Consider the following 23,343-nt stretch of genomic DNA (forward strand, 5'->3'; position numbering starts at 1 on the left):
ACTTCGAAAATGTCTGTATTTACTTCATGTCCTGTATCATTCGCAAGTATTCCGAAAATGTGGCAGTTCATAGACAAAATTATGTATTCAAAACAGCAAAAAATATGTCGGAAAAAAACAAAAGTGTCATTATGAATTTTGCAATACGGTAAGGTTTTCGCTCTGACACTAAAAGTATCAAGACGAATTTTGTTCGGGCGTTGTCTTTTGATTCCCTTATTGAATTTGTATCTGCCTGCCTGTAGCTCTGCTACAAAAGAATTAAAAATCTGGCTTTCAGCGAGTCTCGAAAGGCGAACAAAGGAAGCACGCACCTGAGTGGCAAGCACGCTAATCTGCTCGGGGCGGACGTCGAAAGACACCCGATTCAGTTCGTGGTTGATCCATTAACTCAGGTTTTTTGTTACAGAGGGCAGCTAACCCTCTGACCGAACACGCTGAGTTACCGTGCCGGCGTACCTAGGACCTATCGAAAAGGTGTGGTATTTTCGACTTCCTTATTGGCCCAGTAGCCTCTATGGCAGATAAATCACAACATAAGAGACGACGGTAGTTGTATTTCCCGTGTGGAACGACTTTCGTTGACTCAAAAGGATTAACTGATATCCTTATGTCACATCTCAAGAGAAAACCACTCACGTTATTCAACTGAAATGACATGATAATATCAAGTGAATTTAGCATGTTAGTTTTGTGCCATCAAGGAAGTAACCCGTCGGTCACAGAGTTGCCAAACATATTCCTCGGTGTTGCCAAGTTTTAGTTACACTGCCAGGTAGGATACCAGCTGATCTGTTGTGTGAATAACCTCGGAAGTCACTATAGCTGCGTCTCAAAGTTGCGGGTGGCAAGGCCCGCAATATCCTGAGTCTTATTCGCATTTCTGTTACTAGGTTTAGGGACTAGAGTGTAAATACTTGTAATACATCGATGCACTGAGTGCAAACTAAATGTCATAAATTAATAACTGCGAGAATTATTTGCGTTTTTGTCTTAATCGAACCGAAACTTTGAAAGCGTATTCACCAGACGCGATTCACAATTTTGGGGCTTCTCCAGTGGTTGAGTTGGCAACGTATCTTTCTGTACAATATTGTTATTGAGATCACTGTCATTGGCACATCCACCAGAAGACAGGCCTGGCTTCTTGTTTTCATATTTTCTGACGGATATTCTGCCATTGCTCGAAACGTGAGGACTTAAGGTGAAATCGAATATTCCATATGGCGAAAATCTGATGTTTCTGGTCTTCCAGCTCTAACATTCCAGAAACAGTTACTATAAGCGGCAGAAAAGCGCCTGTGAACCAACAATTAATAATGCAGTCATAATTAGTGGAATTTAATTGATGAAAGGACAAAATATAAAAATGCAGTAAATGAAACAGGCAAAAAGGAATACAAACGTTTCAAAAATGAGATCGACAGGAAGTGCAAAATGGCTAAGTAGGGATGGCTAGAGGACAAATGTAAGGATGTAGAGCCTTATCTCACTAGGGTTACGATAGATACTGCCTACAGGAAAATTAAAGAGACCTTTGGAGAAAAGAGAACCACTTGTATGAACATCAAGAGCTCAGATGGAAACACAGTTCTAAGCAAAGAGGGGAAAGCAGAAAGATGGAAGGAATATATAGAGGGTCTATACAAGGGCGATGTACTTGAGGACAATATTATGGAAATGGAAGAGGATGTAGATGAAGATGAAATGGGAGATACGATACTGCGTGAAGAGTTTGACAGAGCACTGAAAGACCTGAGTCGAAACAAGGCCCCAGGAGTAGACAACATTCCATTAGAACTACAGAGGGCATTGGGAGAGCCAGTCCTGACAAAACTCTACCATCTGGTGAGCAAGATGTACGAGACAGGCGAAATACCCTCAGACGTCAAGAAGAATATAATAATTCCAATCCCAAAGAAAGCAGGTGTTGACAGATGTGAAAATTACCGAACTATCAGTTTAATAAGTCACGGCTGCAAAATACTAACGCGAATTCTTACAAACAAATGGAAAAACTGGTAGAAGCCGACCTCGGGGTAGATCAGTTTGGATTCCGTAGAAATGTTGGAACACGTGAGGCAATACGGACCTTACGACTTATCTTAGAAGAAAGATTAAGGAAAGGCAAACCTACGTTTCTAGCATTTGTAGACTTATAGAAAGTTTTTGACAATGTTGACTGGAATACTCTCTTTCAAATTCTAAAGGTGGCAGGGGTAAAATACAGGGAGCGAAAGGCTATTTACAATTTGTACAGAAACCAGATAGCAGTTGTAAGAGTCGAGGGGCATGGAAGGGAAGCAGTGGTTGGGAAGGGAGTGAGACAGGGTTGTAGCCTCTCCCCGATGTTATTCAATCTGTATATTGAACAAGCAGTAAAGGAAACAAAAGAAAAATTTGGAGTAGGTGTTAAAATCCAGGGACAAGAAATAAAAACTTTGAGGTTTGCCGATGACATTGTAATTCTGTCAGAGACAGCAATGGACTTGGAAGAGCAGTGGAACGGAATGGACAGTGTCTTGAAAGGTGGATTTAAGATGAACATCAACAAAAGCAAAACGAGGATAATGGAATGTAGTCGAATTAAGTCGGGTGATGCTGAAGGAATTGGATTAGGAAATGAGACACTTAAAGTAGTAAAGGAGTTTTGCTATTTGGGGAGCAAAATAACTGATGATGATCGAAGTAGAGAGGATGTAAAATATAGACTGGCAATGACAAGGAAAGCGTTTCTGAAGAAGAGAAATTTGTTAACATCGAGTATAGATTTATGTGTCAGGCAATCGTTTCTGAAAGTATTTGTATGGAGTGTAGCCATGTATGGAAGTGAAACATGGACGATAAATAGTTTGGACAAGAAGAGAATAGAAGCTTTCGAAATGTGGTGCTACAGAAGAATGCTGAAGATTAGATGGGTAGATCACATAACTAATGAAGAAGTATTGAATAGGATTGGGGAGAAGAGAAGTTTGTGGCACAACTTGACCAGAAGAAGGGATCGGTTGGTAGGACATGTCCTGAGGCATCAAGGGATCACCAATTTAGTATTGGAGGGCAGCGTGGAGGGTAAAAATTGTAGAGGGAGACCTAGAGATGTATACACTAAGCAGATTCAGAAGGATGTAGGTTGCAGTAGGTACTGGAAGATGAAGAAGCTTGCACAGGATAGATCAGCATGGAGAGCTGCATCAAACCAGTCTCAGGACTGAGGAGCACAACAACAACAACCACAATTAGTGGAATCTGACAAATTCCATCTGTCATCTGATAATTGTGAAAAACTACTTTTTTCATCTGCACAGCACCGCAGTATGATCTCAAGGGTTTCGTAGGGTTCCTACACTTAATTTCGTTGTGATCGTTGTCAATGACAGTAGGAGAGGAGAAAAAACCATCTGACTTGAAACGTACATATTAAGTACAGAGATACAGCTGTTAGTACATCTTTGGGTACAGTTGCAGTAGCACGTTCAGTGAGATATCAAGAATGTGAGCAATCATTCATTGCTGTAGTATAGGCTAGGACAGAAGAAGAAGGTTTCCGACAAAGTAGACAATGAGAGACACTGTCGCTATCACTTATTAAACAGGAATTGTTCAGAAAATTTCAACTATATCTAGTGAAATGAGTAGGTTGATGCAGCTCCAGTCCGGCACTATCACCGAGTTGCCAAACGTTTTTCCGAATAGCACTTAAGATAAAAATGTGTGTGTATTTGTGTGTGTGTGCGTGTGTGTGTGTGTGTGTGTGTGTGTGTGTGTGTGTGTGTGTGTGTCTGTCTGTCTGCAGGGACAGTACTGCAGAGTCTGAGTGGTAGGTGCAAGATGCACAGGGACTACCTAAAACCATATTGGAATTTTACTGTAGCACATAGGTTCGAGAAAGGTGGCAGATAGGTTTCGAGATATGAGAGTGCCAGAAATATGATTCACTAGTGGCTGTAAACATTAAAGGACTTTTCCATACGATCCAAGTACGTGGCTGAATGGAAAGACTTGATTCTAAATCATAGACATCATTTCTACCGAAAGCGTATCACTAGAGACCTGAAAAGCAAGCGTACATTTCTTACGACCTCAGTCATCAATCATTCAGTAGCCAATAGGAGTGCGGCATTCTAGGGGTGGGGGGTGCTACGTCATGTTGAACACCGCGCTGATAGTGGGAAAATGGAAATTTCTCATTTGATCATTGAATACTGAACTTGTAAATTGACTTATTGCATATGATGAAAATTGAAATGGAATTAAGCACTTAGGTAATTGATAGGTTATTTGCGCGATGTGGATATTACTTTAGTTAGCACATTTACAGAAGACTTACGTCCGGCGCGAGTATGAAGGTGCGGCTTGAGGCTGGGACGCAAACGGCCGGCCGCTCGCGGGCCGCTGACGCGGCGCGTGTCCGGTTGTAGCGCGCGTGCGAGAGAGCGGACGGTCTTGTGTCATCACTTGACTTCACGTTAGCTCCGTCTGGTGGCCACGATATGAACTAAGTCAGTTGGGCTCTGGAGCTCGCGATGAACACAGTGGGTGCCGTCATCTTGAATACGGGTACTTGCGTCATGATCTGATGTCACGGTGGCGCCCTCTGCTGGCACAGATATGAACTAAGTCAGTTGGCGTCCAGAACCAGTGGAGAACACACCTGCGTGAAATTGGTGAAATAATAAAGACAAGTCCTTTTTTCCCGCCATTTGCTTAGTAGAGATAACTGGGGTGTGGCGAATTATCATGTTGGAATTTGAACTTGGTGCCATTTTTCTTGAGGAGGGGCGCGTGGCATTTTTCCACCAAAATTCAAACTTCCCGCCAAAATCCGCCATCTTGGATGACGTCATCGCCGCCTACTTCGATAACGGTACTTTGAGCTCGTAGTGGTGTTGTTCCAATATTAGCATTGGGCCATCTCTTTCTAGGTGAACATGTATTCTGACAGGAATTTCTCAGATGTGAAGTATGAAAGAGATGCTGCCGCTTCATCCTTGCAGGACCCCACTGACACCAACGAGTCGCTTGGCAGCTGACGACGGCTCACCACTTCGCGGGGACCGCCGGTGCGCCCCGCCTCCTGGGGACGTGTGACGAGTCGGCGGCTTCCGTGTTGGGTGTCGAGTGGCAGGGTGTGTTTTTTATTAGTCATCTTTTGTTTAAGCTATATTCCATCGATTTGACCGACCAACAGGATGCCGTGAATTTAAATAAAAAAAACTACACAATGCATGTGAAGAATATCGATTTAATTGATTTGCATAAATTTCTTACATCAACGTGGCGTTAATGGTACAATAGTTAAGCGGAGGACGTGCACGTGTGGGTGACATGGAGCACAACAGCAGGTTAAGTGCAGAACACTACGTTAATTTGAATAGTTTTTATGTGAAACGCAGTACAACCGTTTAAGGGGGTGGGTGATAAAGAAGAATACGCCAGAAGTGGCGTTCAAAAGCATGTGAAGTTCGAAAAGTGTACCAGAAAATGGTGGGAGGATATAACTGATTACTTAATTTGGTATCAAAGGCGGCGCAATAGTTTAGGTTAATGGGGGTGACATGAAACCACTTAACAGAACAATATGTTAAGTGCCAACAAAGGGCCAAACACTCAGAGTACAGTGCCAAACATTAGGTTATGCAACATGTGTGCCCCATATAATTGCTTCTTACAAGAACTTCATGTTTCCAAACAGCAGAAACTGATGAGCAAGAGAAATCCAAGCCCCAAAAACTGAATTTTTTAAAAATAAACAATATACCCTTGAATTTCCTTTACGAGATCCTTCCTCTCCACCAATTTCCATATATACACTGCCTTGAATAAACAATATTCCACACATTGTCTAAATTGTTTAAACAATATTCCATAGACAGCAATCGATTTCCCCCCAAATGACCAATCAACTGAGTCTTTTTCCCACCAATTGTGCGATGGGGAATGGGAGGAGAGCGGAGTTTACCTGAGGGCGGGAGGTTAATTAATTGATCAATTTAATTAAGTAGTTAATCAACTTGATAAGAGTGAAAGGGGCTATTCAATAACTCAGACCTCAAAGTATACCTGTAGCAGCTAGGGGGGGAGGGGGTTGGGGATGGGGAGATAGTGGGGAACAATAGGTTAAGTGCCTGTCAATCAAAAGGAAGGTTCTTCTTAGCAGAATAATAGGTTAAGTACCTGTCAATCAAAGGAGAACAACAGGCTAAGTACCTGTCAGTCAAAGGAGTACAATAGGTTAAGTACATGTCAGTCAAAGGAGAGTAATAGGTTTGCCCCTGCCCCTGTGCAGGCAACCTGTACTAACAATATGTGCATCCGAAGGTTGTCCTGCTACTACCCTTTCCCCATATCTTGCCCTTACTTTTCTCAGAATTTTGAACATTGTGCACCATCTTACATTCTCAAACGATTTTTCCATGCCAACAAATTATATGAAGATATCTTGATTTTTCTTTATCAACCTCAAAGTTAGAATTGCGTCTCTGGTGCCTTTACCTCTTCTAAAGCCAAAGTGATCGTCATCTAGCACACCCTCAATTTTCTTTTCCATTCTTCTGTATATTATTCTTGTCAGTAACTTGCATCCATGAGCTATTATGCTGATGGTGCGATTGTTCTCGTACTTGTCAGCTCTTGCAGTTTTCGAAATTGCATGGATGATATTGTTCCGTAAGTCAGATAATACGTCGCCAGACTCATATGTTTTACAAACCAACGTTTTGTTGCCACTTTCCAAATGACTCTAGAAATTCTGATGGAATGTAATACATCCTTCCCACCTTTTTTGTTCTTAAGTCCTCCAAACCTCTCTTAAATTCTAATACTGGATGTTCTATCTATCGATTCCTGTTTCTTCTATCACATCACACTAATTTCCCCCCTCATAGAGGCCTCCAACGTAATCTTTCCACCTATCCACCCTCTTTTCTGTATTTAACAGTGGAATTCCCATTGCATTCTTAATGCTACTACACTTGCTTTTAATGTGACCGAAGATTGCTTTGACTCTCTTATATGCTTTGACATTCCTTCCGACAATCATTTCTTTTTCGATTTCTTCACATTTTTCATGCAGCCATTTCGTCTTAGTTTCCCTACACTTCGTATTTATTTCATTCCTCTGCGACTTATATTTCTGTATTCCTGAGTTTCCCAGAACATTTGCATACTTCCTCCTTTCATCTATCAACTGAAGTATTTCTTCTGTTACCCACGGTTTCTTCGAAGTTACCTTCTTTGTACCTATGTTTCTCTTTCCAAATTCTATGATTTCCCTTTTTAGAGATGTCCATTCCCCTTCAAGTGTACTGCCTACTGAGCCATTCGTTATTGCTGTATCTATAGCCTTAGAGAACTTCAAGTGTGTCTCGTTATTCCTTAGTACTTCTGCATCCCATTTCTTTGCGTATTGACCATCCCTGACTAATGTCTTAAACTTCAGCATACTCTTTATCACTACTACATTGTGATCTGAGTCTATATCTGCTCATGGGTACGTTCTAAAATCAATTGCCTAATTTCGGAATCTGTGTCTGGCCATGATGTAATCTGACTGAAATCTTCCCGTATCACGCGGCCTTTTCCAAGTATACCTCCTCCTAATGTGATACTTGAGTATTCGTTATTACTAGCTGAAGTTTATTGCAGAACTCAATTAGTCTTCTCCTGTCTCGTTCCTTGCCCCACGACCATATTCTCCTGTAATCTTTTCTTCTGCTCCTTCCCCTACAACTGCATTCCGATTCCCCATCACTATTAGATTTTCATCTCTCTTTACGTAGTGTATCACCCTTTCAATATCCTCATATACTTTCTCTATCTCTTCATCTTCAGCTTGCGACGTCAGCATGTGTACCTGAAGTATCGTTGTCGGTGATGGTTTGCTGTCGATTCTGATAAGAACAACCCTGTCACTGAACTGTTCACAATAAGACACTCTCTGCCCTAACTTCCTATTCATAACGAATCCTACTCTCATTGTACCATTTTCTACTGCTGTTGATGTTACTCTGTACTCATCTGTCCAGAAATACTTGTCTTCTTTCCACTTCACTTCACTGACCACTACTATATCTAGATCGAGCTTTTACATTTCCGTTTTAAACAGATTTTCTACCTTCGCCCCACATTCGAGCTTCTGACATTCGACGCCCCGACTCGTAGAACGTTATCCTTTCTTTGATTATTCAATCTTAATGTCACGGTCACCTCCCCATTGGCTGTTCACTCCTGTTCCGGAATCCTTTGCCAATGGAGAGATCATCATGACACTTTTCCAATTAAGGCCTCCTGTCAGGTGGAAACAATGTGTGTGTCTTTAATGCAGTGGTTTCAATTGCCTTCTGCATCCTAGTGCCGTCGATCATTGCTGATGCTTCCACCTTTAGCGGCAGTTTCCCACCTCAAGGACACGAGAGTACCCTGAACCTTTGCCTGCCCACCCATCCGCCCTCTCTGACAGGGCCGTTGGCATATTGGGGTTGGCTTCCTGCGTTGCCTACCCTCGTGGTGGCAGGCCGGCTGCCTGGCGGCCTCCAGGGACGACCTACAATAAAAGTCCCTGTTTTTCGCTTGGTTATTGACAGAATGTAATAGTTTGAAATGCTGTAATAATCTAATGAGTAAGAGGTGTAGTCTTATTTTAAAAGTTTCAGACAGTAAGACAACTTTTACCGTTAGAAACCGTATGACTATCTCCAGTCAAAGTAACTGACGGTTCGCAAATACTTGGACTCTATTTATCCGGTATTTGAGAATGAGTCCGTGACGAAAATGGCTTTAAAAGAGGTGTTTGGTTGGAAAATAATAGTCACAGGATGCTTTGGGACCCAATTTCATGTTACTGAATGTTATTTTGCGACAAACCAGCAGTAGTGAGGTTACGGGCACAGTTTTGATATCTAATTGACATGAAAATTAATTAAATTGTTCAATTAATCACCCCCAACCACGCCCACCCCCATCCCTGGATGACGTCACGTTTTCCCAGCTGCTCGTGTGCCCCAGCCTCCTCATCCCCGTCCCGCCTCCCATCTCCCCCAACCCTCCCCGAACCTACCATATTGGCAGATATTTTGAATTTTTGCGGGAATTTCGAATTTTGCTGAGAATTTCTTTGTCCCAGGGCTGTGTTGGCATCCCAACCCACTCCACCCCACACCCCTGCCTGGGAATTGGCAGGAAAAGGACTCAGCCTGTGCTGGATAGGATGGATGTATGTCTTTATTTAAACAACTTGAGGCATTGCCTCCATACGGTGTGTTCACGATGGGGTCCGGAGTCCAACTGACATAGCTCACAGCTCTGACATCAGAGGGCGCCGTCGTCCCTACCATGATGTAATCCAAGATGGCGGTCTGGAGGGGAAAAATGGCGGGAAATGGACTCAGCTTGTTCTGGGCTGCTGAAGAGAGGAAGGAGTGTATTTATTTTTGGAACAATTTATTTAGGGACAGATTTCACGTAGTTTATTTATTACACAGATACAAAACACTCACCCTGACATGCTTGAGTTCGCAGTAAATAGTCTACAGACCTGCAAACTACTCGTAAATAATGCCGTACACTGCTGTGCAGAGAGGCAAACAATTCGTATTTGCCGAAATAAGGTACTATCTTTATTCTTTTTGGCGGGAAATGTGTTCAACTGACGAGATGCTGGTGTTGGACAGAGAGGAGTTTGAAAAGCGTATTACCTGAAAGCATACAGTATTTATAGTTGTTCGATGTCAGAGTTCACAACAGACACCTACTAAAAGCACCCTACAGCCCAGCTAATCGAAGCCAATACACGCAATCACAGCTGATGGAAAAAAATGTGTCACAGTTCTAATTACACTTCGAAACTGACATGATAAAACCAGCGCTTTTAACGAGCAGTTCATAATGCAGCACATGTACTGGGGAAATGCGTCGTCCTAAAAGACTGCAAAGGGGGTTGTAGTTGAACGTGCGTTCTCCTCGATGTACAATCACAGACTGCCGAAAAATCGAGGCCCTCTCCCCTCCTGTCCCAAATGCATCTTGTTCGTCTACAGTATAGTGTAGCGACGCAGACGCAGGCGCCCCTAATGGTCAGGGAGCGCACCACACACAGACTGGGCAGGCCCCCGACGCCTCCAATAGGGCTCTCGTTCTGCGAGCGAAAACATCTTTGCTTAACGTCAAAACTCTTTCTTGCAATCTGTTAAAATTACTTCTCAGAAAGGTCGGACCCCTCTGGAACAACAAAGAAATTTGGGAGAACGGTTCAGCTGGGGCCGAGTAAGAGCCACGGTCTCATAGGGAAGTCGTCCGCCATACTGCCCTGGACTACTTAACATCAGCTCGACTCCTATAATAAAGCATCTATTTAAAAAATGAAAAAAAAATGCGCGACTATAATAAATGTCCTCTTTCCATGAAAATAGACAAAGCCCAATTTCATTTAGTTTTATGAGCAAAATGGGTATAGTTTTTTACGTTCGACTGCACTCGCATCTCATTGTTTTGTGACGTCCAGCACAAGTGATCAGCAGGGACATACCCCCACCCCGCGTAAAATCAGAAAAGAAAAGCTTCCACTATTCTGATGCGAAAACTACCGATCACCGCAGAATGTTCTCGTTATTTCGATTTCTTTTTAATATAGTCGGATTACACTCACTATGTAGGTCAAATGGGATTCCGTGTAGGGAACACGTTCTTTTCAAGGAACACTATTGAGAAACGACATCTTAAGCTGACAGCCCACAACATACATTTCGCGTAAGGCTCGTGCTATTAAAAACACGATCGTCGCGACTACGTTACCATCACCCTGCATGAAAAGAGTACTTGAGTGTACAGGTACACCCACGAGCCGCTGATACTGTTATGCTTTCTGGTAGAAATGCTGTCCGCGATTTTGAATCAAATCTGTCCATTCAACCATCTACTTGCTTTGAATCCTGTAGAGACATCTTTTTATGATTACAGCCACTGGTGAATCATATTCGTGGCATTCTGATATCTCGAAATGAGTCATCTTTTTCGAACCTTTCTCCTGAGGATGCCATACAGCAGAAACTCCAGCGCTGTTTCTTAGACAGTCCGTCTGCATCTTGTAACTGCACCTAAGTCGCCATCCATGCATGCATGTCTATGTGACGCCCCCAATTTAAGTCTGACCTGCACGGGAGTCGGAGAGCGCTATATGTAAGACCTTCTGCATCCTGTAGGGAAACAGGACGAGCTGAGTTAATGCGACAGGAGCGTGTGTTGACCACTCATTAGAAATAGGAACATGATGTCATATCTCCACCAACCGTGTACAGTGTGTAAGATCAGCGCCAAACGAACGTTTCCCCCTGCGACACGAGGTGCTAGGAGTGATAGTACGAGCAATCACGCTGGTTTTCCTTTTTCCTTGTACGGAAAATTAGGAAGACTGCACGTCATATAGTGTTTTTTCTACCATGACTTAGATACCCGTGTCGGCTGCTGCTAATCCGACATTAACACACTTCGACCCTCTGGCTCTCACAGAAAACTGAACATCGCATGGCATAAACTGTACAGCTATCACACCACACGCTGATAGAAATAAAACACAGACACGATGTTTCTCAAGGACAAAAATGTGGAACACATCGCAACATATGGAAACTGGAGGAGTCTGCGGTATTGTAGAGCGCTTGCAACAACTGTACAGTTAATCTCATTTTCCCGTCGAAAGGGTAGCGGATGTCTCGGTGCTACGTTCTGAAAAGCATTGTTCCTTCATTTTGCAGTCATGTACACGATTACTGTTCCAGTGTTGACCATCGCTGGAAGGTGCTCTTCACAACATGCGCGAGATAGCACAAACAAAAATAGGTACCGTTATCTTATTGGTGAAAAAAAATTAAAATAAAAGCTTGTGTAGTGTATCGCAAGACAAGTAAATAGAACGAGTCTGTAGCGATGAGGAACGCGCCCAAACAACTGTATTAAGGTCATGGCCGCTACAGTTAATCAGCAACAAGTAGCAGATATCCAGTGTTCCTTCCATCTCAGTCAATCATTATGCGTTAATCAACAGCGCACCCACTGGATGGTTGGTATTAGAAAGACGCCATTGATATGGAGCGATGTACTGTAATACACACCACAGCGCTGTTAATAATCCAGTGTAAGAATTATATTTCCAGCGCATGACATGCATACTTCTTTCAGGTTTCTCTACGATAAACTATGGTAACAAACTGTAAAACGAAAAAACTACACTACTAGCAATTAAAATTGCTACATCACGAAGATGACGTGCTACAGACGCGAAATTTAACCGACAGGAAGAAGATGCTGTGATATGCAAATGATTAGCTTTTCAGAGCATTCACACAAAGTTGGCGCCGGTGGCGACACCTACAACGTGCTGACATGAGGAAAGTTTCCAACCGATTTCTCATAAACAGCAGTTGACCGGCGTTGCCTGGTGAAACGTTGTTGTGATGCCTCGTGTAAGGAGGAGAAATGAGTACCATCACTTTTCCGACATTGATAAAAGTCGGACTGTAGCCAATCGCGATTGCGGTTTATCGTATCGCGACATTGCTGCTCGCGTTGGTCGAGATCCAATGAATGTTAGCAGAATATTGAATCGGTGGGTCCAGGAGGGTAACACGGAACGCCGTGCTGGATCCCAACGGCCTCGTATCACTAGCAGTCGAGATGACAGGCATCTTATCTGCATGGCTGAAACGGATCGTGCAGCCACGTCTCGATCGCTGAGTCAACAGATGGGGACGTTTGCAAGATAACAACCATCTGTACGAACAGTTCGACGACTTTTGCAGCAGCATGGACTATCAGCACAGAGACCATGGCTGCGGTTACCCTTGCCACTGCATCACAGACAGGAGCGCCCGCGATGGTGTACTCAACGATGAACCTGGGTGCACGAATGGCAAAACGTCATTTTTTCGGATGAATCCAGATTCTGTTTACAGCATCATGATGGTCGCATCCGTGTCTGTCGACATCGCGGTGAACTCACATTGGAAGCGTGTATTCGTCATCGCCATACTGGCGTATTACCCGGCGTGATGGTATGGGGTGCCATTGGTTACACGTCTCGGTCACCTCTTGTTCGCATTGACGGCACTTTTAACAGTGGACGCTAAATTTAAGATGTGCTACGACCCGTGGCTCTACCCTTCATTCGATCTCTGCGAAACCCTACATTTCAGTAGGATAGTACACGACCGCATGTTGCAGGTCCTCTACAGGCCTTTCTGGACACAGAAAATGTTCGACTGCTGCCCTGGCCAGCACATTCTCCAGATCTCTCACCATTTGAAAACGTCTGGTCAATGGTGGCAGAGCAACAGACTCGTCACAATACACCAGTCACAACTCTTGATGAACTGTGGTATCGTGTTGAAGCTGCATGGGCAGCTGTACCTGTACACGCCATCCAAGTTGTGCCAAGTTTGCCATTCAATGCCCAGGCGTATCAAGGCCGTTATTGCGGCCAGAGGTGGTTGTTCTGGATACTGGTTTCTCAGGATCTATGCACCCAAACTGCGTGAAAATGTATTCGCATGTCAGTTCTAGTATAATATATTTGTCCAATGAATACCCGTTTATGATCTGCATTTCTTATTGGTGTAGCAATTTTAACGGCCAGTAGTGTACTTCCTTAAAACAGTGGCTTTGTGTGATACATTCACAATATAGCTTTCCAGAAATGTATAGTGTCCACTGTTCACATCCGATCGCGGTTCAGAAATTATACTATGCCCACACCAGTCCTATACAAAATGATCATTAGTAAACGAGAATACCTCTTACAAGGAGACAGATAAACACATAGCAGTGGTATCCGACATGTAAAATTACAAGTCATACCGCCACTAACTCTGTAAACAGCACATCTGTCAATACAGATGTCTACACAGGGATTGCAGAGTCTCACAAACATCTATCGCTAGAATGATATTTTCACTCTGCAGCGGAGTGTGCGCTGATATGAAACTTTCTGCCAGATTAAAACTGTGTGCCCGACCGAGACTCGAACTCGGAACCTTTGTCTTTCGCGGGCAAGTGCTCTACCATCTGAGCTACCGAAGCACGACTCACGCCCGGTCCGCACAGCTTTACTTCTCCCATTATCTCGTCTCCTACCTTCCAAACTTTACAGAAGCTCTCCTGCGAGGAGAGGTTCGCAGGAGAGCTTCTGTAAAGTTTGGAAGGTAGGAGACGAGATACTGGCAGAAGTAAAGCTGTGAGGACCGGGCGTGAGTTGTGCTTGGGTAGCTCAGATGGTAGAGCATTTGCCCGCGAAAGGCAAAGGCCCCGAGTTCGAGTCTCGGTCGGGCACACAGTTTTAATCTGCCAGGAAGTTTCGTTATCTATCGCTAACTTAGAATCATCTTAGTTATGAAACTGAAGTATCGATTTTTCACCCCAGATGCGACAGCGGAATGGAGTACATGGCACAAATCACGTTTCATCACACGTGAGATGGATGTCCTCTGATGACCAAGAGGTTTACTGCTAATGATCTCCAGTAGACACTGCTCTAAACCCACACAAAACAAGCGGTTGTATACGAGTCGAACGCAGGTTATGTCACACAACTGATGCATCCTGACGGAACATCAGGAGAAAGTGGCCAACTGATCAGCAGCAACTTCTCTCTCTCTCTCTCTCTCTCTCTCTCTCTCTCTCTCTCTCTCTCTCTCTCTTCCTCTCTAGAATGCATCATCAGTGTACCATTAAATCGTACGTCGTTACAAGTCCATGTGAACCGACCAGTCCATCCATCCATCCATTAGCGCAGATGCAAGTAAAATTAGAGGCAGATGGGTCTCTGTCTTCCTGAAAAGCGTCAAATACAGTAGCCAACTCTTGTGTATCATTGTTGCCTCAGTAGACATGTAGTAGAATGCTGCCTCGACGGAAAAAAGTGACTGTTTCCCTGGTTCCCTTCGCTTCCATGTCCACGTTTTCTCGAATTCCTCTTGCTGTCGCGTACTTGTTCCCATGTACAAATTGTTCCGCGCCGAGCAGAAGAAACGCAAATACTTCCTTAATTTCCCCGCATTTCAGTGTATATTCCATCAATATATACGTATTTTACGCAATTCTATCGATTTCTTGTGTCAGTTCTACCCATGCGATCTTGACACAACCGCTCGCCTGACAGTGTATAAAGCTTTTGATAAAATTTGCTATTAGTACGAAGAACAGTGTAGGTGAGCAACTGATTTTGCATGGCTCTTCAGTGTCTTGTGGATGCAATTTTACTCTTACTAACGCAGACGCTAGTGGACATGGTAACGGTTGGGTTACTCTGGCTGTACTACATGGTGGTAAAGTAGAGACTGTAGCAGGCCTGGAGACTTTTAACAGTCGAGAAATTATTGCTTAGCGGACATTTCAAAGTTGTGATGTGTACAACAGAGATAGGGATACATCTTATTATATGCCCACAATGCCTTTGGTTCTTAGACGGGGAACCATCTCCAAATTAGTGAGTCAGAGTTTGTGTCTGTGTGAATGAAAGGACCTCTTAATTGCAGCAAGATTAAACTATAAAATTACCAAATATGCAGCAACCACTCGCAAAATCATGCTTTATTTATTCGCTTTTGCAAATAGATTTCAACTGATTGACAGCCATCATCGGTGCTCCAAATACAAGAATAAAAATAATTGATAACAGTGACCAAATGAATAAATGTACATAAAGCAACATAAACCGGTTAAATGAATATAGACGTATGAAACCATTTAAAATGAACATACAAATTTACCTTTCAACCAATATATGCCCTGAGTAGTAAATCTGTCTTAAGCAGAGGTCAAACATAAAGTGATACATCGAGAATTGACTATGTCAACGAGAAACCACAATGGGGCGCTGCAAAGCAAACCCGCCCCCTATGCAAAAAGATACAGCTAAAATAAAAATGAGAAGAAGAAGAAAGAGGTATGACATGCAGAGTGAGGTAAAATGTAATGACAAAGATTTTGTCAGCCACATAGTACAGTTATATACGCCAAAAAGCGATTGTACAAATTGCACGGCTTGATGTAGCTCGCATGACCCATTAGGATGGCTGGGGAGAAAGCAGCCTGTGCTATTCTGGGAAGCAATGGAACGGATTTGTGCAGGGTCTCTGAGGGTGAGTAACTAGGCAGTTAGGTCTTCGCAGAGAGAGGGATCACGCCAGCAGTGGTGAACATGTGTGTGTGGTCCAGAGGATGACTTGGCGATTATTGTGACATCAGTATGACACTCGAAGAACTCTTAACGGTAGACGCGACTTTCACATGCCGTTGGCAGCAGTGCAGGAGCAAATGGCTAGCGTTCTGGCACTGGCTTGCATCTGGCTGGCCCTGCAAAGCACGTGCATCCGTTGGAGCCTATAATAGTTGCGGTCGATGATAGATCGCAGGCGTTTTATACACGCACTGAGTGTTTGTGCACTGGGTTATTTTCGGCTGTTTAAGGGTTGTGAGCATTACACATGAATTATCTTTTGACAATTTACGAGTTGTTTTGGTGTCTGTTGCACATTTTTGTGAACAGGTGTGCAGTGCGTGATTTCGACAGTTGACGATTAGCAAGCGTGTTTGCAGAGTCTTCTAGAAGCATTATTTTGAAAATTTACGAGTTGTTTGCCTCTCTGCACATCAATGTACTGACTGCATTATTTCGGTGATTTACGAGTAGTTTGCGGGTTTGTAGGCTGTGCAATGCATTATTTAGACAGTTTACAATTAGCAAGCCTTTTTGCAGAGTGTTCTACATGCATTATTTCGTTGACATAGCTATAGGGAGAGACGGGTAATATACAGTGTGTACAAGGGCGTAGAGGGAATAATAAGAGTGGACGACCAAGAACAAGAATTAGAGCACAGTTAGCTTAATAGCTCATGGATCCAAGTTGCTAACAAGGATAATATACAGAAGAATAGTAAAGAAAATTGAGGATGTGCTGAATGACGATCTGTTTGTCTTCAGAAAAGTTAAAGGCACCCGAGAGGCAATTGTGATGTTTTGACTGGTAATGAAAGCAAGACTACAGAAGAATCAAGACAGGTTCATAGGATTTGTCAACCTGCAAGGATCATTTGTCAGTGTAAAATGGAGCAAGCTGTTTGAAATCCAGAGTGAGCTATAGGGAGAGACAGGTAATATCCAATGTATACAAGGGCGTAGAGGGAATAATAAGAGTGGACGACCAAGAACGAAGTGGTCGGTTTAAAGAGGGTGTAAGACAGGAATGTAGTCTTTCGTATCTACTGTTCAACCTGTACATCGAAGAAGCAATGATGGAAACAATAGAAAGTTTCAAGAGTGGGATTAAAATTCAAGAAGAAATGATATCAATAGTACAATTTTACAATTTGCTGATAGCATTGCTATCCTCAGTGAAAGTGAAGAAGAATTACAGGATGTGCTGAATCGAGTGAACAGTCTAATTAGTACAGAATGTGGATTGTGAGTAAATCGAAGGAGGACGAGAGTAATGAGAAGTAGCAAAAACGAGAACAACGATTAACTTAACATCAGGACTGGTGGTCACGAAGTAGATGGAGTTAACGAATTCTGGTACCTAGGCAGCAAGGAGCAAGGAGGACATCAAAAGCAGACTAGCAGCGGCAAAAAGGCTGTCCCTGGCTGAGAGAAGTCTACTAGTATCAAACATGGGCGTTAATTTGAGGAAGAAATTTCTGAGACTGTACGTTTGGAGCACAGCATTATACATGTGATAATATCCTTTACCACGGTTGTATGATCACCACCCTAGAAATAATACCAAGCAACGGTAATCGAGTCTTTCTGGACAGCACAGCATCTCACTCTCTCTGACGGAGTAAAACCAAGAATTGTAAACGTCACCTGGTAGAGAAGTCAATAAGATTTTACCGATCAATAAGATTTTCCGATATGTCAGGAAATAAATACCGTCTGCATGTTAACATTGGCTATATATGATGATCCCATTAAATATAGATGGGAGTAGGCAGCCAGTGATCAATATTGCTTCCACGAGCCTGCACTGGAGGAAGATTATACTGAATATCAGTCACAAGGGTGGCGTTCTTCTGTTGTTGTTTGATACATTTTGTTTTTGCTATAACACACCCAAGCAGTGTATGACTGCAAATGTGTACATTCTGGTTTTCTACCATGGCTTCGAGGTCCATGTCAGCTGCTAAAATGACAATTAACACGTTTCGATCCACTGGCTTTGACTGAAAGCTGGTCATCACATGGAATAAATTATGCTGCTGCAGCTTTTACAACACCCAGAATGATTCAAATAAAAGACAGAGGCTGTGTTTCATAATGACAAAAAGTGTGCAAGACATCACACGATGTTGATGCTAGGAAAGTCTGCGGCATTGTGGAGCGTTTCCAGTCAGCTGTCCATAAGTCATGACCTCTACATTTAATGTCATCTTCGACAGTGATGGGGCAGCACATGTCTTGAGGTCCTGTTTCGATTGATTCCTCATATTGCAGTCATATACATGATCGCTGTCTGGTTGTTGGGCATCACCGGAAGGTATTGCTCCCACCGAGACTTTCTCTCCACCTCAAACAACAGAAGTCAATGAATCATTACACGGTAATCAACAGTGTACCAGTGGATGAATGGGATGCAAAACACAGCGTCGACATAGGGCGATGTACTGTATAAAGCACCTTAGAGGATAGTGCGATCAGTTTTAACAATTTTATTAGCTGACACGTCTGCATTTTTCCCAATTTCTATATCATCGCTTCTCCCTGCCAATTTGCGAGTAACATGTACTGGATTGCGAATGTAGACAGATGACTATGCAGTAATCCATTCATTGTTAATTCTCGAACATATACACTAAAATATACCAGACAGTTATGCAGTTATGAAACTGAAGTCTCAGTTTCTGGTTGGGCACTATGTAAATGATCTATTGCGTAGTTGTCATGGCTCCATGTCGGAGACCACAGAGATCGCGGAGTCACAGGACCTGACCGGTTCGTGGTAGCCCGGCAGCGGGCTGCGCCTTAATCCGGAAATGGCCTTTCATTCCGCTTGCGCCACGACTCAACCTCTATCGTCATCTTTAACGCACGTGGTAATGACCTTCATTCTACACTTATTATCAATCATTTCATACTGACCATTGTTCAACTACACAGACGTCACACTTAAAATAGTTCTTCAGACTCAGATTGTTACTACGATTCCAAATTCGCACGTGGTGTACGATGTTAACAATACGTCTCGTGGTCCCATCTGATCTGGCGAGTCGGCTGTGAGACACACTAGTCGTCTCAATATGTATGCCCCCTCAATGTAGGTGAAATTGTCTCGCAAACTCAGTAACTCAATAGTGTCGCCTGTAACGTCGCGGAATGATCTGACAGGACAACATGGAACAAGTGTCAGTACAATTGTACGCGAGTAATTCAATATAGATGGAAAACTGAGTGAATATAAACCACTACCTTTAAAACTACATAGACAATCTGTGCAATTAAGAGTCATCTAAACCTAGTTTCCTTAGTGATTATTCCCTCTCAACGTAGGAGGGAGTTTCTCACAAACTCTATCCACCGTAGACCACAAGTCCCTTACACGATAATACTCAGAAAATATCTCTCAACAGCTTCCGAAATTTTGTCGGTCAAGTTCTGATTCACCACGTATACATCGAAGTTCGTCAATCAAACCTCTTTATAGTACGTACTCCAACGTATAACCGCGTACAATGCTTATTAACAGTAAATGCCAGTATCTTACCACTCTGTTTAAAGCAATACATGGATCTTACTGGTATATCTGCAATAGCTTCTTCTCTTTCCAGTTTCTGGTCTATACGAGTATTCATTCGTAATGGCTGTTATTTTCACAATATACCACTGTTTTCGTTCCTTGCGCCGGCCGCGGTGGCCGTGCGGTTCTAGGCGCTCCAGTCCGGAGCCGCGCTGCTGCTACGGTCGCAGGTTCGAATCCTGCCTCGGGCATGGGTGTGTGTGATGTCCTTAGGTTAGTTAGGTTTAAGTAGTTCTAAGTTCTAGGGGACTGATGACCACAGCAGTTGAGTCCCATAGTGCTCAGAGCCTTTTTTTTTTTCGTTCCCTGACGTCAGCGTCATACATTTCCTGTTTTCTTTCTACGTGCACTTAAAGGATAGACAGTTTGCTTAATGGGCGATTATGGAGAACAGAATAGGAAAAAATATGTTTCTCCAGCTTTAATATAGCTCTTTTTGGTAACAGTGTTAAGAATCTCCATGTAGTTTACAGGTTGAAGTGGTATGCAGACAAAACGTAGCTTACAAGCTTTTATGAGTCGGGTGATGGTTTGATGGTTTGCACAGATATCATGCCTTGTAACCACCACATCTAGAAAGGGTAGTCGCCTACTCCTTTCAACCTCCTTTGTAAATTTTTATACAGGTGTAGCAGATGGTAACAGCTGATTCACAATGTGAAAGTATCGGTAAGAGAGCAACTAGAACTATGTCACTTTCTGAGTCGTAAATTTAATGTTCTGTCTCAAATCTTTGATTTCATAGTTCTTTTAAGTCGGGAATCAACACACCAACAATCACAGTTCCCGTGTCGACAGTGCTTAGTAGTTGTAGTACTAGGAGTGTTGTTGGTTTTGACTAGTATCACCCTTATCTACTATTAAACAGAGCAATGGAAAACGATGGTGGCATAATAGAAATATTTTCGATCGAGAGCTCGTCTGGGAAGATGTCAAAGCAGTTTTCTCATGTTACAGATATAAGTTTTCAGTACAATTGGCAATACAATTGTCCATTAGCTCCATTTTATTTCATTTACTGTACATTGCAAAGGATCTGACTGAACACATATCTAGCATAAAATAATTTTAATGAATTTCATCCGATGTCTGTCGATTCATATACTACTCTTCCATCATCATCATCCTCATAATAATAAAAAAATAAAAAAAATCATATGTCCCTGGGGTGTCGTTTCTTCTTCTATGTCTCACGAAATAAGCGTCAAACGAAAAAACTACAAAGAACGAAACTTGTCTATCTTGAAGGGGGAAACCAGATGGCGCTATGGTTGTCCCGCTAGATGGCGCTGCCACAGGCCAAACGGATCTCAACTGCGTTTTTTAAAATAGGAACCAACATTTTTTATTACATATTCGTTTAGTACGTAAAGAAATATGAATGTTTTAGTTGGAACACTTTTTCGCTTTGTGATAGGTGGCGCTGTAATAGTCACAAACATATGGCTCAGAATTTTAGATGAACAGTTGGTAACATGTAGGTTTTTTAAATTAAAATACAGAACGTAGGTACGTTTGAACATTTTATTTCGGTTGTTCCAATGTGATACATGTACCTTTGTGAACTTATTAGGTCTCAGACCGCATGCTGTTACAGCCTGATTACCTGTAAATACCACATTAATGCAATAAATGCTCAAAATGATGTCTGTCAACCTCAATGCATTTGGCAATACGTGTAACGATATTCCTCTCAACAGCGAGTAGTTCGCCTTCCGTAATGTTCGCACATGCACTGATAATGCGCTGACACAGGTTGTCAGGTGTTGTCGGTGGATCTTGATGGCAAATATCCTTCAACTTTCCCCACAGAAAGAAATCCAGGGACGTCAGATCCGGTGAACGTGCGGCCCAATTCACCTATCTTGAAATATAGTATTCAATACCCCTTCAACCGCACGCGAGCTATGTGCCGGACATCCATCATGTTGGAAGTACATCGCCATTCTGTCATGCAGTGAAACATCGTGTAGTAACATCGGTAGAACATTACATAGAAAATCAGCATACATTGCACCATTTAGATTGCTATCGATAAAATGGGGGCCAATTATCCTTCCTCCCATAATGCCGCACCATACATTAGCTGCGACAGTAGCTAAACCACCTACTTGGGCATCATAATTTGTTGCAGGTCGTGGTTGACGTTTCACATGTGGCTGAACACTTCTTGTTTCCTTAAATAACTATCCGGCGAACGGTCTGGACACTTGGATGATGTCTTCAGGATAACGAGCAGCATACATAGCATACGCCCGTTGGGCATTTTGATCACAGTAGCCATACATCAACACGATATTGACCTTTTCCGCAATTGGCAAAAGGTCTGTTTTAACATGGGTAATGTATCACGAAGCAAATATCGTCCGCACTAGCGGAATGTTACGTGATACCACATACTTATACGTTTGCGACTATTACAGCACCATCTAGCACAAAGCGAAAAAAGTGGTCCAACTAAAACAATCATATTTCTTTACGTACTACACTCCAATCTTTGTACTGAAGACCGCAGCAACAACAGTGGTTGTAATCATTAAAAGACTTCTCTACAGGATGCAACGCAGGTATGTGTTTGAATGGAAAGAGTTGATTCCAGATCATAGATAGCATTTTTACTGGAAAGCGTAGCACTAGAGATTTGAAAAGCTAGAGTACATTTCTTACGACCTTAATCAAGAAACCATCTACCACATGTGATCATTCTCAATCAACCGTCATCTATAACCCAGTGGATATATCGCAGAACCTCCAATGTGGCTTCGAGACAGAATGTATTACAAATACAGGAGAAATATCTAGTGGTGGCATGAGGGAGATGCAAATACCGGGTTCATACTGTGTTCCTTAGCCGAATCACTTTCTACATTTGGTGATTTTATTACCAGCTTACACAGTCGGTGACATGTAACCACGATGTTGGTCTGTTAATATACACTCAGCGTATCACTGTCTACATTCAGTGTCGCGGTATTTGTGTGGAAGAAGCACTTCATTCAGAGGTAACGCTGTACCTCGATTCATGAAGCCAGTATAGCTTTCAACATGGATACTTGTGTGCACCGGTACAATTAAGACCGATTGTGACATAGTCGTTGCGATCGTGTTTTTAACACTTGTCGGGTTGTAAGACGATTACGCCTCCCTTTCTAAGACACAGTGGTACAATTCACAGGAAAAAGTATGAGACATGTCCATCCAACACTGATTTTCGCTCAGTATTGTTTAGTATTGCCAGCAATGTTACTGGCGAAGTATTATACTTAGTAGTAGAGGATGTGTGATAGGTTCGTCTTGAGGATCAGGCTTGTAAAGTATTTGTGTGTGTGTGTATGTGTGTGTGTGTTCTGACATGTGCAAAGAAATTGATTATGTTCAGTCCTAAGGAAGGTATGGATTTGACGGAGAATACTGTGATAGAGGCAATGGGATTGAAAGATTTTTTTTTTACTTGGAAAAGTATATCAAGACATAACAATGGTACAGATATTTCTATTTCCAGAGCCACACCCATCAGCAGGGGCTATTTCCTATACTTCGCTTATTGTCAAATGTTGTCCAGTTG

Source organism: Schistocerca piceifrons, chromosome 5 (genome assembly GCF_021461385.2).
Source record: "Schistocerca piceifrons isolate TAMUIC-IGC-003096 chromosome 5, iqSchPice1.1, whole genome shotgun sequence".
Classification (NCBI taxonomy): domain Eukaryota; kingdom Metazoa; phylum Arthropoda; class Insecta; order Orthoptera; family Acrididae; genus Schistocerca; species Schistocerca piceifrons.